Raw genomic sequence first — 17,074 nt, forward strand, 5'->3', positions numbered from 1 at the left:
ATGAGTTATCCCCCCCAAAAGCTCATGTGTGAGACAATGGAAGAAGTTTCAGAGAGGCAATTATTGGGTTGGGAGAGTTTTAACCTAATCAATGAATTAAGCCCTGCTGGAACTGAGTGGTAACTGGAGGCAGGTGGGGTGTAGCTGGAGAATGTAGTTAATTGGGGGTGTGGGTGTGGGGTATATATTTTGTATCTGGAGCCACGGGTCTCTCTCTTTCTCTACTTCTTGATCACCATGATGTGAGCTGCTTCTCTCTGCCACACTCTTCCGCCGTGATATCTTCCCTCACCTTGAGCCCTGAGGAATGGAACCGTGAGCCCTCAAATAACATCTTCCTCCTCTATAATTGTGCTGGTTGTGTCCTTTAGTCACAGCAGCAAGAAAACAGGCTAACACAGTCACTCATTTACTTCCAAGCACACTTGGAAGTAAATTATCGACTGAAACTTAAAGTGGATCTACTATCTACACCTCAAGAGGCTACATAGGTTTGATGGAAGGGGGGAAAGCAAAGTTGGGATGGATCTGGATTCTTGGTTTGGTTCCCAATTTATCTTTAGTTAACTGCTCATTCTCTGGAGAGATTAGAGTTCCTCTGGTTTGTTTCCTTTCCTTCTTTCTCCTCTACACGGACAACCTGGGTGCGACAGAGAAGGAGTGTGTCTTTTAGGGCCTTTTGACAGTAGAGGTGAGTCAGGATCCGATTTGGCAAACCCCCAGTTAGACTTCCAGTGAATAAGGAGACAATAGGGAGATTGTCGAGATTTTAGAGCCTCTTCCTTGCTTCATGGAAACCAAAAGAAACTTGGAAACATTTTACAAACTGCCTTCCTGTCTGATGATTATGGAAGAACGGAGGTTCCTCGGATTTGGGAACTTGAATCGGAATCGGAGAAAAAAATCTGGAGGCACACAGAATAACCAGATCTCTTGCTGATTACAGTGTCTTCACTGTCGGCTGGGACTACAGACATCTCTTCCTCCCCGATCTTGTCAGAAATTCCCCTTAAGTAAGACACCATGGCAGAGTCTCACCACGATAGCTTCTTTATTGGGCAAATGGGAAACCAAGAGACCTTATAAAAATCCAGTCTCAAGAAACCTGAATCTCAATGTCACCTTTAAGCTAAACATCCCATTTTTTGAAAAGTGGTTTTATGGACTCAGGAAGGATATTTATTCACTATTTACTTTTCCATTCACATATGTAAGTAGGTGCCTTAGAGGTGTACATAGTGGGAGTTCATAACTCATCACATGAAGGTCATGGACATGACATTTTACGTCTCCACGTGACATCAATAAGTTGGTACTGAGGAGTTTTGCCGTTGGATGGGAACTGGGTTTCCCAGGGCCTCATACCCCTACTGCAGTTTTGTTTTTTAAGCTACTTGGCACATGTAGACAGTAAATTCTGGCCTTGGCTCTACGTGGGCTCTTGTGTCATTTCTTTATACTAAATGATGGTTCTTAGATTGTTGTTTCATGGTTTTTGAATTACTGTTTCCCAAGAGAGCCTGTAATTGTCTTGAGAGCAAGGCTTGTATCTTATCCTAATAATGGTAGTTAACACTTTTGAGCTCTTCGTATACACCAGGCACCGTTAGGAGCACTTTGCACGTATTAACTCATTTAATGGAACTTCTTTATCCCCGTAGCAGCTAGAAAGATGTATTTTACATACTTGTTGCCAAATATACTTGGAAAATCTATTTGGACAGGAGTGAGACTGTGTTCAAATTCTACTTCCTTCATAATTGGGTAAGCTGGATCAAATGACTAAACTTTTCATTAGCTCCAAGAAATGCCAAGTACCCTCCTCTTCAACTTATCTATTAATTATCTATCCATCCATCTATATGTTCATCCATCATCTCTATGATTTTCACATCTTTTAGGTGTGGTTTTCATAAAATGCATAATTCAGTGAGTTAAAAAAAAAACTGCAAACACATGGACCTATACAACCACTACCTCAAGTAAGCCCTACTCCATTTCCATCACTCCTGCAAGTTCCTTCATGGTTTTTATCAATGGATTCCTTTTACTTTCACTAGTGGTTCCTGTAAGTAGAATCATACAACTTGTGTTTTCACTTTTGGTTTGATTTTTTTTCCTCTACATTGTGTTTTTGTGATTTGTGATGACAATATCCATGCTTTTTTCTTTTTTATCACTACGTAGTACTCCTTTGTATGTATGTAATATCACAATTTGTTCATTCCTTTCATGGCAGATTATTCGGGTTATTTCCAATTTGGGGTTACTAAAAATAAAGTTTCTGTGTATATTCTTATGCCAGTCAGTATTTTAGGTTTTCTCATTCACCGAGTGGACCAAAATAATGAAAATAATGCCAACATCTTAATCAACTTCTGATGATTAAATGAAAATGGTGCATGTAAAACAATAATACAAGCCCCAGCACAGAATCAATTCTTTCGGTTTTATCAATTATTGATTTACAAGGGTGATGTTATAGTTTGTATCTGGAATGTCCACCAGTGGCTCTTGTGTTAACGATTTGGCTGCCCGATTGGAAATTGGTGGACACTTAAGGGGTGGGGCCTCGTGGAAAAAGTTAGGTCGTTGAGGGCATGTCCTTGAAGGAGACACTGGCGTGCCTTTCTCTTTTTGCTTTCTGGCCACCATGAGCTGAATGCTTTACTGCACTGTGTGTTTCCCACCAAAAAGCAACCAGGTTTGCTGACATTAGACTGAATCCCCTGAAATCATGAGCCCAAACAAACTTTTCTTCTTTTCAGTTGATTTTTCTTAGGTATTTTGTTATAGCCACGGGAAGCTGACTCACACGGTTAACAGAGTTTTGTCTTTGCTATGTACATAGAGTAACTTCAGACCATTCTTTACTTCAGTTCATTCGAACTACAATGGAAGCCTAACATTTGAATTATCTGAGTAATGTCTGCAGCTCGTATTCAAAGGCGTTCGATCTTAAATTAAACTGAAGTCACACAAAGACATACGAAATAGAAGGGTGTGTAGAGCCAGTTATGGAAAGAACTTGTTGGTAACTTGTTTCTTGGATGTGGTCTCATCCAAGAAACCCAGATACTTTTCTGAACTTAAAGTGAATCTGATGGGGTCATGTTTTGATAAGTTAAGTAGAAGTGAATTAGGACCATGTGGAAACATATTTTTTATAAAAAGGACTTGAGTGTTTAAATATAACGGAAAAAAGATGCTTGGGGTACATGTACTTAAAGCTTCCACAGACTCACAATCTGTAACAGTTGCATAAACATAAAGGATTACTGATCAATTTATCCTCAACAACCAGTGTGCCCTCTCCCACCTGCCACTTTGCTTATAGACACATGATAAAAACATACCTTTTGTGTAGGCAGAAGAACTGAGCATGGCATATTTCGCCCCCTGGGTGACTTATCAACCATTTGTCCCTGTCACTGAATCCATTTACATTCTTGGTGAATGTCTGATGTTTCCCTTTATTATAACATGTTTTCTGAGGCTGGGAGGCCTCAGAAATGGAGGCCACTAATCCTTTAATCACTTTGGGATAATGTTGTTGAAAAGAATTACAGAAATTAATAATGTTAATGACCTTTCTATATACATCCATTACCTTGTTCCTGGTCTGTGACAATCACCAGAAATGATCTATTCTAAGTTTACATAGAGGAATGGGCTAAATGTAGTCTAATAAAAATGAATTTTATATTAATTTGGAAATTTTTTTTCTGTGTATCTACTATAGGAATGGTGCTATTTAAGATCTTTGCTCTCTCAGAACTTACCATTTACAAGAGCAGCTAAACCACATGTGCGTAAAACTGCACTCAAGACATAATAGGCACAGTTATGCTTAATATTCTTCTTCTCTTCTTCATTCTCATGATCCTAAAAAGTAAGTCATAAATCTCAACTTTCAGAAAGCTTTGCATTCACATTTTTGTATAGTTTCTCATATTCCAACCTTCCTGGGACAGTTTCACATATTTGAGATCAACTGTACTATGCCTGTTTTCATTGACTATTAATACTTTTGATGCTATTAACACTCTTTCAAAATGTAATTTTTAATGACCCTATGCAATTCAATCACATGCATTCACTCTCTCTTTTTTAAACACTTTATTATTGTTGGATGTTTAGATTTGTTTCTTATAATTTTATCAATATAGATGAACCTCTTCACAATAAAAAGCACTTTCATATATTTTAATCTAGATTTCTCAGAGAGAATTAGGGTAGTCCGGGTATGTGGACATGTCCAGATACACTACCTTGCTTTAAAATGCTTGCACCAATTTTCATTTCCACAGACAATACCTAGTGAACATCACACCCTTGCAGGTAATAGCTCTTAGAGTTAAAAAGTCTGGGCTAATCTGAAAACTAGTAAATGATCTTGTACGTTTAGTTTCTAGTTCTTTGTTTGCTAGTGAGGTTGAATAGTTTTCACCTTTATTAGATATTTAGCAAATGACATGAACATTAGGAAGTTCATCTATTTTTTCAATAAATGTGTACTAATTCCTATTGTGAGAGGGAAAAAGTGGAAACAATCCAAATGTCCATCAATGAATGAATGGATAAACAAACTGTGATATATTCTTATAGTAGAATATTATTTATCTATTAAAAAGTACAGAATAGTGATACATTCTATGACAAGGAGTTTCTAGTATGAGATAGGCATTTGTTCTTCTTATAAATATCCCAGGGACTTGAGATCTATGATCTTTAAAAATATTTTGTTTTACTTTTGATTAGTGTGTACTAGTTGTACATGTTAATGGGACTCAATGTGATATTTCAACAATGAAAAGAGCATGCTCTAATCAAAGTCCAGCCTCTATATATCCATCCCTTCCACACACTCCCCAGCCTTACTATTATATATTAAGGTCAACTTTATTTTTAAGTATGATGGTGAGCATGTGGTACTTGTGTTTCTGTGTCTAGCTTATTTAACTTCACACATTTTCCTATAGTTCCTCTCAATTTGCTGCAAATGACAGGATTTCTTTCTTCTTTGTGGCTGAATAATATTCCATTGTATATAGATGCCCCAATTTCCTTTATCCATTCATGTAGTACCTAGGTTGTTACATTTCTTGGCTGTTGTGAATAGTGACACAATAAACATGGGACTGTAGGTGTTCATATGCTGATTTTATATCCTTTTGATATAGACACAGAAATAGAGTAGCTGGATTGCACAGTAGATCTGTTTTTAGTTTTTGAGGAACCTCCAGACTGTTCTTCATAATGATGATACTAATTGGCATTCTCACCAGCAGCGTCTGAGAGTTATTTCTTTTCCACATGGATGAATCTCTGATACAGGCTAAGTGAGAAAAGCCAGTCAGTCACAAAAACTCACATGTATTCATGAAATGTACAGAATAGGCAGATGCACAATTAAATTATTAGTTTCCAGGGACCAAGAGAAAGGGGCCACTGCTTACTTCGCAAAGTGATGGAACTATCCTGGAATTGGGTGAGGGTTAATGGTGGCACAAACGTATGAATAGACGTCTGAATCGTATACTATGAGGACATGAATTTTATGGTATGTCAACTACACATAAAAATTTTTTAAAAACTATTATGCACGAGGCATTAGGTGGTTATTGGGGGATATTAGATGACATAGGATGGGGCTTACAGATCAGTGGAGAAGGTAGTCCATTATTTAAGGGCCAAGGAGAAGTGCATCTACCAGGCCTTGGCTCTATTTTAAAAGCCAAACAACCTCTCCAGACTACTGCGTAGTAGAATAGTTAGAGGCAGGGGTACCCGTCTTGGCTGGCCCATCAAATTTCCGCTTCACAGCTGGCTGCAGACTGCATTTGGGACATCTTTAATCCTGTGCCCTATTTTCTTGACATTTATAGTGAGATATTAAACCCTAGGGAACCACTCCTTGGGAGCACCTTAGAGCCAGCACCTAACTCTGCAACTTGATGTAAAGTAGCTGTCCCCAAAATACTTTCTAAAATTTACTCAAGAAATAGAGCGATTCAACTATTTCTTGTTTTTATTTTTTTCAAAGAGTAGAAAATAATTTTGGCCAAGACTTAAATTTTGCTTCTTTTTGTATCATTTGAGAATCCTACCTTTATGCTAACGACATTGAATTTGCTCCAGGGTCTGTAAAAATGGGAAGAGTTTAAGTCTCAAATAGCTCAGTGAGCAACATGGAGTAGGGAACAACAGAACCTGACCCCTCTTCCATTCCACTACCCCAGCTGTTTCAGAAGTTGCACAACATGCTGTTAAGTTATAGCCTTTGGATTCAGCCATCTCATCTACAAAGTGCTTAATTTGTCTGTGTGATCTATTTCATAGAACGTACTGTAAAGATTAAATGAAAAAAAAATGAATGGATATTTTTGCAAAGCTGAATGCAAGCCATAAGCCAGAATATCATCGTCATTGACGTTGTCGTGGTCGACATCATTCTTAGAAGTCTTATAAGTATAGGTACAGATTTCTCTCAGTTGTTCAAGAGGGATGGCTGTGCATAAGATCAGGAAACAAAATTATTTTTCTTATTACTCCAAACCAATACCAGGTAGGGTAATATTTGTCACCCTCTTGGCGATGACCGAAGAGGAATACCTACCGAATTCATTTATTTAAATTATACAGGAAAATATGTAGGCCAACAGGATGCTTTTTTTTATTTCTGGGTGGACTGATCATTTGTTGGGCTGATTTATCTGCATGTGACGCAGCCGGGCTACTCGGTAACCTCTAGGCAGTGCACATCTCATTATTTTGTAGTGCCCCGTGAAGGTTTTCTGGAAAATGAGGTTGAGTTATGGCTGGTCCTGGCAGGTACTGTCATTTTCATTTGCTGTCAGTGAGTGCCGGAGAGTGAGGAGTCACAGGGGCACTATATTTTTGTGTCATACGTGATTGCCCTGTGATAAATGATCACTGTACAGGGATCGGAGACTAAACCAATCAGTCACTGGAGGAGGATATTGACAAGCACCCATCACCCTTGGAAGCAGACAAGCAGGGAAGAGGCCAAAAGATTCTATGCTTTACAGCTTCTTTTAAGAATAAGCCATTACCTATGGATGCCGGAGGAGGCAGCAGCAGAGATCCGCCACCACCTTTGAACCTTTTGCTGGGCCACCTGATATCAACGAGTATTTTCTAGATTGTTGATGCAAGGCACATCCCAGTTGCTGGCGCAAGTCTCTGGAGTTGTTAAATAAATGAGAACATAGACCACCTGGCTGCTTGGCCTGACCACGAGAAGATGGGTTTATCAGAGGACATGAGGGTTCTGGGATGTTCTTTTTGAGCCCAGTTTTAAAAAAAATAAATTATTTTCACTTAGTTTCTCAAGATACTCCCTGAAGATGAGAGTTGTCTTAAAAAGCCCTACTCCCAGGACAAGGCCAGAGTCACAGATGTCATGAGGCTGGTTTGACCCCATGACATCACCAACCTTTCCTTACAAATTGGTGCTGGAAATTCTTGTCTCTCTCTCTCTCTCTCTCTCTCTCTCTCTCTTTTTTTTTTTTTTTGTTAATGAGCATAATATCTCGGTGAGCTCAAAATGCATTTACTGATGATTTCACTAGAACGAGATGTTTACATCACTTTTCTTGTGGCAGAAGAGGGAGCACCTGAGGTCTTAAAGCAATAAACATAAAGAAAGAGGGAGAGAGGGCGTGGGGACAAGGGAGTGTTTACCATCCCCAAAGAAGGTGGCTTTCTTTCCATGTCTTCCAACTGGGCCTGCCCAGATTCTTTCCATCTGGAAGGAGATGGATCCACAGGTGGGAACCTTCCGGGATGAAAGGATAATTGGGGGCAGATATCTCAGTTCCCACATTCCCAGCCACACCTTGGAAAGGACAGCAGGCGGGGACAAGCTGGCCTCACCCTCTTGAATGGTCGACTTCTAGATCCACCCAGGCATGGCTGAAAGGAACAAGCACCCACAGATCAAGGGAACCTCCAGTTGTTGTTGTTTAACCTAAGGTTTTGCAGTTGTTTCCACACCTTTCAATAGAGCTATTTTAAATTATTATGTTTTGTTTTGTTTTTTTCAGGTACTGAGGATGGAAGCCAAGGGCACTCTGCCACTAAGCTACATCCCCAGAAGTTTTTAATTTCTAATTTTGAGACAGGATCTTGCTAAGTTGCAGAGGCTGGCTTGGAACTTGGAATCCCCCTGTCTCAGGCTCCCAGATTGGTGGGATTACAAATATATGCCGCTATTCTAGGCATCATCTAAATTATTCTTAATTCCTTTATAAGCTTAAAGAGTAATCCATTTGACCATGGTTCAAGGACAGGAGCCCACTGAGTGAAAGGCTGTCCCCATTTCAGAGTGACTGCTATAATCAGGAAGTCATTTTTGTTCTTTTGTGTTTAAGCTTTGATTTCATTATACACAAACATTTGACATAAATTAGAAAGAAAAATCACATTAAAATTTGCAAGAATTCCTCCTTTCCATTTTTAATCTCTGTGTCTATTATCTGTGTAAGTATGCATGCATTGTAGGTATGACTATTAAAATGAAGTTGCAAGAAACACGGTTGAACATAAATCATTATTACATCATTATTATTTCCCTGAAAATGGAATTTGTAGATAAACAGTGATTCATTTAAGGTCCTAATATAGATCATGCATATTTTGGATTCCCTGCATCATTGTAAGCACATTCATTTCCTGGTAGTCAAGAACTGGGGTTTTCAATTCTCACTTCCCATGAAACTCATCTGGGGAGAGCTGATACAAATGCCAATACCTGAGTCACACCACAGACCCATAAAGCAAAATCTATGGGGGAGAGGCCCAGGCACCACTATGTATAAAATGTTCTGAGGGAGACTATGATGCTCAGACAGCAGGAAGAAGGTTCCTGGTTCGGGTTCAGCCTTCTTTCCCATGACTCTATGTCCTTGGCAGACAACATTTTTCTCCTTGATCTTAAACTCACTGTCTGCATCTCTCCATAAGATGCATCAGGTGGAAACCAGCAAATGACAGTCATTACCTGAGTGGTAGTCATTTGGATTTTATTATGACTTCACATTTTTTTTAGTCTAGCTATCCTATCAATTACTTTCCTTTCTGGGTGCTAAAACTTCTTAGGTATGCTTTACTGAATTATCCATACCTCTCTTTAATTCTATCAGTGTTTGTTTTATGTCATGTCAAGCTCTATCATTCCATTCATACCCATTCATGATTCCTATGTCTTCCTGATAAATTTATTGTTTGCCATTAATATTTCTTTTAATTACTGGTAATTTCTTTTGTCTTGGAGGCTGATTTTATATTGAATGTAGACAATTCAGTCATCTTGTGCTGTTTACCCTGTACATAATCTTCTATCCCTTTTTAAACATACCTGTGTTTTAGTGAATCTTTTATAAACTCTATGTCTGCATCTTGCTGTTTTAGACATCCTGAAAACTCTTGACAATTCATTGGAATTAAGCCTACTGTTTTATTATTTGTGTTTTTCTTCATCCTCCTGGGTTTATTTATTCTTTTCATTGCTGCTGGGTGTTTTTTTTTTTTTTGATTGTTTGTTTGTTTTCTGTTTCAGCTTCATGCTATCTTTTGGCTTATTTGAATGCATTTTTTATATTCTACCTTAATTTACATACTGTCTGTCTAGATATACTTTTGCATTCTATATTTAGTGGTCATATATGAAATTACAATAGAGATCCTCTACCTTACATAGTTTGCTTGGAGATAATGTCACAGCATTACTGTAAAGCTGTAGGAATTATATGAATATCACCAGAGAGAGCATTTTAAACCCAGTCTTAGAGTTTCTATCTCTTATTGGAGAGATTTTTTTTCTTTCTTTTTTCCCCTCTTTTATCCTTTCTTTTTCAAATCACTAATATATTTGTATATTTAAAAATGCCTCTTCACAGATTTCTTTCTCTTTCTTTTATTCCCCCCTTCTTTTTCTCCATTTTTTTTTCTTTTCCAGATTTTTATTCTGTTGCTTAAGTGTCTGTAATATGTAGGTTAAGGCATGTCCTTTGAAGTCACACAGCGGGTTTGAAGTCCAGTGTCTCCGCCTATTAGTCACAGGCTCTTGGGAAGTCAACTTGCCTGTTTCCTTCGTTATAAAACAGAGAAGTAGTAATGGCTCTTCCCTCCTAGGATTGCTATGATCAATCTTTTAACAGACATACATAGTGCTGGAAAATAAAGGCTGGCATCTAAGTGTCAGCACCTGCATTTATCTTCCAGTGACCTGGAAGTTCTGTATCTGATTTTATTTTAAACTGTAGCTACCCTTATTTAGAAAAAAATGAATGGATCTCAACTTCTCTAAGAGCATCAAAAATCATATGATACCTTTCAAAACAACTTATAAGAAAAGAGATTTAGCACACACTTTTTCCATTCTTGCAAATTATCCCTTGATGAATAATTTAAAATCTGGATTATGATGAGGTATTTATAGATAGTCTCCTGTAGGAATTCTTCTAATATTTACCTTGTTTCATCTTGTTACCAATAAATATTCAATTTCTTCCCTGGCTCCCTGCGACCAACATGAACCAAGTAACCTGGTGTAAATGGGATACTTTGAGTGTTCTGGCTCTTTCCCTAAGTCCTGTGGAAAGTCTCTTCTCTGTGGCTCAGTTGCAAGTCACTTGCGGAGAAGGGACCAAGAGAACACATCAAAGCATGAGATTCTATAGAGAACCAGGAATTCCCATAACCTCATAATCTCTCCAGATATAAACATAACAGAAAACTCATGAATAACTATAAAATGAAGTGCTTGGTTGGCATATATTTTTTGGAGGGAGTACCAAGGATTGAACTCAGGGGCACTCAAACACCAAGCCACATCCCCAGCCCTGTTTAGAGATAGGATCTCACAGAGTTGCTTAGCACCTTGCTTTTGCTGAGGCTGGCTTTGAACGAATGATCCTCCTGCCTCAGCCTCCTGAGCCGGTGGGATTACAGGCATGCACCACTGCACCTGGCTTACTATTGTTTTTATAATCAATTTTAAAGGTACAAATAAGTGGAAAACTCACTTCCTTTTTAGTTTTTTTTATAGGAGCTGAGTATTAAATATAATGAGAGTATATATTTTCTCTTCAGTAAATATGCGTATGTGATGCTCAGCTCTTATTTTATTTATTTATTTATTTTTATTTCCTAGAGATTTGTTCTTGGAAGTAGAAGATCATGAAATCTTCCAGGCAAGATTGGGTGTTTATTATGAGAACCGTATTCAAATCTCCCTTTCTAAGACACATATTCCTTTGTGGCTTGGCTTCTCTTGGCTGAGGGGGACGAAATTCAGGCATAAGACCTTATGGTAGAATCTTAGTAACCAAGTAGTAACAAGAGATCAATCTTCCCATTCCAATCAGCACTGTGTTAATTCTATGTCTGTGTTAATTCCCAAACAAAAATGCTGCTTGTTATCAAAAAAGTCTATAGATCCTAATTCTCAATGATGATTGTGTCCTCAAAGACATTGGACAGTTGGCATTCCATGGGCTGTTGCTAGTTACTGGATCCAAAGCACTCTGTGTGGCTGCCGGAATCTCATCCAGTTTATAGGCTACTACTCTTCAGTCTTTTAACTGAATCTCAAAGAAAAACTGTGTGTGTATGGAAAATGGTTTCCATGACTATCATGAAATACAAGAGGCTGGGAAACTTATGAGAAAAGAGGTTTATTTAGTTGAGAGTTTGGAAGGGGGAAAGTCCAAACATGCTGCTGGCTCTCCTGAGCCCATGGCTTTGAGTTGCAGCACCTCCTGGCAGATGGCATTACAACAGAAGTGTCATGTAAGAGGGAGAGATCACATGGTGAGCCCGGAAGCCAGAGCATGGCCTGAGGGCTGGGGGGCATTAACAACATCTTAGGCTCCACTTCTTAAAACATGTATCACCTCTTAATATCCCCACACCTGGACCAGGTTTCCCATATACGAACCTTTAGGGGACAAACCATATCCAAACTGCATTAGTGGTATATATATACAGTTTTCCCAGTACTTTTTTCTTGGATTGGTTTAATACCCTTGAAAGTTATGACATCTTAAAGAAATATATATATATACCTTCCAAATGGTCTAAGTGAATTACAGTCAGGCCCATTAATACTCATGCAATATGATAGCTTGCTATCATAACTGACGGAACATCACGCAAATCCCAAGTACCACTGTCAATGTAGATGGTTTGGGTCTTAAGTGAACCATAGGGCAGCAGGGACATCTGTATGGCTGACAGGCTGTGGGCCAGTTCCTTCGCTTCTCTGCACTTTTGTGTCTTCAGTCAAATGAAGAGTTTGGGAATAGTCATTCTGAGGTTCCAGTTCTGTGTGTAGGCCAGATACCAGACTCAAAAAGCTGTCGGATTCCCCTTGCCAAGAGTGATCTTGGGAAGAACACAAATGCAAAATGCAAGAAATAAAAGAAAGCTATATTAAACCCTAGGGTGAAGGAGTGTGCGTATATGTGTGTGTAGGAAGTTGGCTGGGAAACAATAAAACAGGAAAGATTTACTAGAATTCTTCTCCTGAATTTTTATTGCTATTGCCTTGGCACAAGCGAATACCTGCCCCCCACACCTGATGCATCTTGATCCCGGGTCCTGGAGTTCTCGGGAGTGAAATCAGAGTAAAGTCCTGCACTTGAGGAAGCCTAAGAAGAACAGATGGGAAGAAGCTCACCATTGCAGTCATATAGTAAAAAAAAAAAAAAAAAAAGAGAGACTGGCAGTCACAAGGTGCTAGCAACACGAGAAAGGACTGAGAAAAACAGAACAAAAACAAGGAAATGAAATTAGATATGAAAACTAGGGAAATTAACATGGGGCAAAAAAGATTGAAGAAATAGAGAAACGAGATTGGGGAGTCATGATTTGGTGAGTTAGAAGACATATTGATGAAGTTTCCCAGATAGAAGAAGAAATGTAGATAGAAATAAATCATTGAAAGGCAAGGTCTCTGGAGGAGAGAGATGGCATGCTGAAATTGAGACACTAGAAGTCTTATAGAGAATTTTAAAATTGAGAGGTGAAATTTTTTTTCCAAACAAAAGGTAAATATGCCCTGAATTAAAAGAAAAGGAGTCAATGAGGGAAAACTCATGGATAACTTAAGAATATCCATAAAAAGATCTAAAAATCTTTCAGGGAAAAAAGAGTTCATTCATACAAAGGAATCAGACTGCCATCAAACTTTTCAACAGCAACACTGGATTCGGACAATAGAGGGATGTTTAGAAAGACTTAGAAGATCTAATTTCATTTTTTTCCAGCTTATTTGAAATATACTTGTCAAATAAAAATTGTAAATAATTAAGGTGTGCAATGTGATGCTTAGTTATACACTGTAAAATGGTTATTGCAATTAAGCCAATTAATGTATCCCTAACCTTCATTACCTATGTGTGTATCTGTTTGTTAGTGTGCGGTAAGAACACCTCACAGTTACAGTTACTCTTTTTACCTCCCCCCTTTTTTTTTTTGGTATTAAGGATTGAACTCAAGCCACTTAAACATTGAGCCACATCCCCAGCCCTTTTTAATATTTTGAGACAGGATCTCACTGAATTGCTTAGGGCCTAGCTAAATTGCTAAGGCTGACTTTGAACACACAATCCTCCTGTCTCAGCCTCCCGAGCCACTGGGATTACAGGCATACGCCACCGTGCCTGGCTCACAGCTACTCTTAACAAAGCTCAAATCTAACAAAGACTGTTATTAATCACAGTCATAGTAGATTGTCTCTAAAACTTTATTCTCATAAGCTTTGTTCCTTCTGATCAGTGTATTTCTATCTCCCCCATTACCTGGTCTCAGATAACCATTGTTCTATGCTATTTCTGTGAGTTTGACTTTATTTTGAATTTTACATACACTTATATCATTCAGTATTTGTCTTCCTGAGTATGTCTTAGTTCACTAGCATAGTGTCTCTAAGCTTATCTACGCTGTCTCAGATGGTAGGATTCTCTTTTTTTGTGGGTGAATATTTGTGTGTGTGAGCATGCATGTGTGTGCACATGGGCATCACTGTAAATGTAGATGACTTTGGTCTTAAGTGTACTTCTGGGGCAGAATGTGGTACTGAGATCTATTACTGACAGATGGTGTACCAGTCATTTAGCTTTTCCGTGCTTGAGTGTCCACATCAATAAAATACATGCAATATATTAAATACATACATACATACATACATACATGCAAATAATGAAATATGCATGTCTATAAGTGTCTTACATATATTCATAGTAACCTTATGATATTTTTGTAGTTCTGTGTTATGAGTTGTAATGTCTCTTCTTTCTTTTCTGATGGTATTTATTTTAGTCTGGGACCGTGTTCAGTAAGCCTGCCTCTGGGACTTGGATCTGCCTTCTCAAAGCTGTTCTCCTTGGTCTGAGGCTTCGCTGAGATTTCTCAAGTTCCTACCTGGTTCCCAAGCTCATGAATGGCTGTCATATCATTGTGTGTGGGAGATGTCAACTGGGGACCTCCTATTGCACCATCTTGCTGGTGTCTGGACTCACCATCTTGCTGGACTCCACATCCAATTTTATAGTAAGCCAAATTGTCACTCAAACAGGAAGTCATAATATAAAGCATTCTTGGGTACATAGGTTCTTGGAAAGTTGGCCATTTAAAGATCCACAACAAAAACAGTTTAGATGAATTAATTTCTAGCAGAGAAGGACCAGCAAGGAATATTTCAAGAGATACTAGAAGTAGGTCAAATATGTTGGTGAATCTTCTATCTTTTTTAAAGAAAAGTAATACAAAGAAGAAAAAGTATATCGTTAATAATACAAGAATGAAAGCTTAGATATCCATATTAATATCAGAAGATTTAAAAGAAGAAAGAATATGAGAAAGTGCTATGCTGAATTTTTAGTGTTTTACTTAAACAAATTTTATTTGAAACACGTGTTTTAAGTAAAATTAATTAAAAGTAACAAAATAGGACAGACTAAAAATAAGTTAATAGAAATGGTTCTAAATGCAACAGTCAAAACTATTTAACAACTAACCTCATCAATTAAAACAGCAATATGGAATATTCAAAAACCCAAACCACAACCAAAAACAAAACCAAAATGTAGGCTGTTTTTCAGTGAGACATCTAAGCGTTAGGCACACAAAATTCATAGGTAAAATGATGAAAAAAGATATGGAAAATAAAAATAGGTATGATTGCACAAATTATTTTTTTAAACTATCATAACCTGATACAAAAACCAAAGATATTATCGGAATTGGAATGAAAAGTAAAGGGTCATTCTTCTCATGAATTAGATAAACTAGTGACTTGAATAGAGAATTGAGGCATAAAACTCTACATCTATGTTGAAACTGTCTTGGTCTGTGTAAAATGATTTGATATGAAAAAATTCATAATTGTGATTATAAAATTCTCAAAATCAAAGAGATAAATTAGGTGACCTTTCAAAATACAGAAAAGATTAAAGAAATTCAATACCGGGGCTGGGGATGTGGCTCAACGGGTAGCACGCTCGCCTGGCATGCGCACAATGCTGGGTTCCATCCTCAGCACCACATACAAATAAAGATGTGTCCGCTGAAAACTAAAAAATAAATATTAAAAAATCCTCTCTCTCTCTCAAAAAAAAAAAAGAAATTCTAGAACCATTGCAATAGAAAACTAAAAATGTATTAATTATTTAGGAATGAACTTTTTAAATAAAAAATATATCAAAGTTTTTGGAGAAAACATACTACATTAAAGCATTAAAGCATTCTTTTTTAAAAATTTTTAATTTGGTCTAATTAGTTATACATGACAAAATGCATTTTGACAAGTCATACATAAATGAAGTACTTCTCATTCTTCTGGTTGTACATGATATAGAATTACACTGGTCATATAATTACTGATCATGAAGTCATATATGCATGTAGGGTAATAATGTCTGATTCATTCCATTGTCCTTCCCACCCCCATACACATTCCCCTTCTTTCACTCTAATTCAAAGTATCCCTACTCTTCCCTAACTTCCCTCCTTACCATGAATTAGCATCTGAATATCAGAAATAACATTTGGCCTTTGGTTCTTTGAGAATGGATTATTCTGCTTACCATGATATTCTCTAGCTCCATTCATTTACTAGCAAATGCCACAATTTCATTCCTCTTTAAGGCTGAGCAATATTCCATTGTGTAGTTATACACCACATTTTCTTTATCCATTCATCTGTTGAAAGGAACCTAGGTGGGTTCCATAATTTAGCTATTGTGAATTGAGCTGCTATAAACATTGAAGTGGCTGCATCATTATAGTATACTGCTTTTACTTCCTTTGATTTTAAGTCCTTCGGATATAAGCTAAGAAATGGGATAACTGGGTCAAATGGTGGTTCTATTCTAAGTGTTCTTAGGAATCTCCCTACTGCTTTCCATAGTGGCTGCACCAATTTGCATTCCTACTAGCAATGTATGAATCTCTTTTCCCTCAAACCTCACCAACATTTATCGATATTTTGTCATTCTGATTGGAGTGACATGAAATCTTAGTTTTGATTTGCATTTCTCTAATTCCAAGGGATGTTGAATAGTTTTTTCATATATTTATTGATCAGTTGTATTTCTTCTTCTGTGAAGTGTCTGTTCAGTTCCTTAGCCCACTTATTAATTGGGTTATTTGTTTTTTTTGGTGTAAAGTTTTTTTGAGTTTTTGTATATCTTGGAGATTAATGCTCTGAGGTTAATGTGGTAAACATTCTGTAAGATCTGTCTTTAAGTTATTGATTATTTCTTTTTAAAACATTATTTTTAAAAAATCAGGATTATAATATGGTGTATTACAACTCTCAGGTTCTATCTAAATGCAATGAAAATTATTGAAGTAGGAAAATTTTTAAAATGTAAAAAAAACACAGTTGTTCTTTGAAGAAATATGGTTTATTATATATAAAAACTTGAAGGAATTCATAAATTATTAGAAATACTGGGAAATGTTAGCAATCTGGCTAAATAGAATTTACATGTTAAACTCCCAAATTTGAGTAATAAATAATGAGAAACATGTTGAAACAAGT

This window comes from Ictidomys tridecemlineatus, chromosome 3 (genome assembly GCF_052094955.1).
Source record: "Ictidomys tridecemlineatus isolate mIctTri1 chromosome 3, mIctTri1.hap1, whole genome shotgun sequence".
In the NCBI taxonomy this organism is placed as follows: Eukaryota; Metazoa; Chordata; class Mammalia; order Rodentia; family Sciuridae; genus Ictidomys; species Ictidomys tridecemlineatus.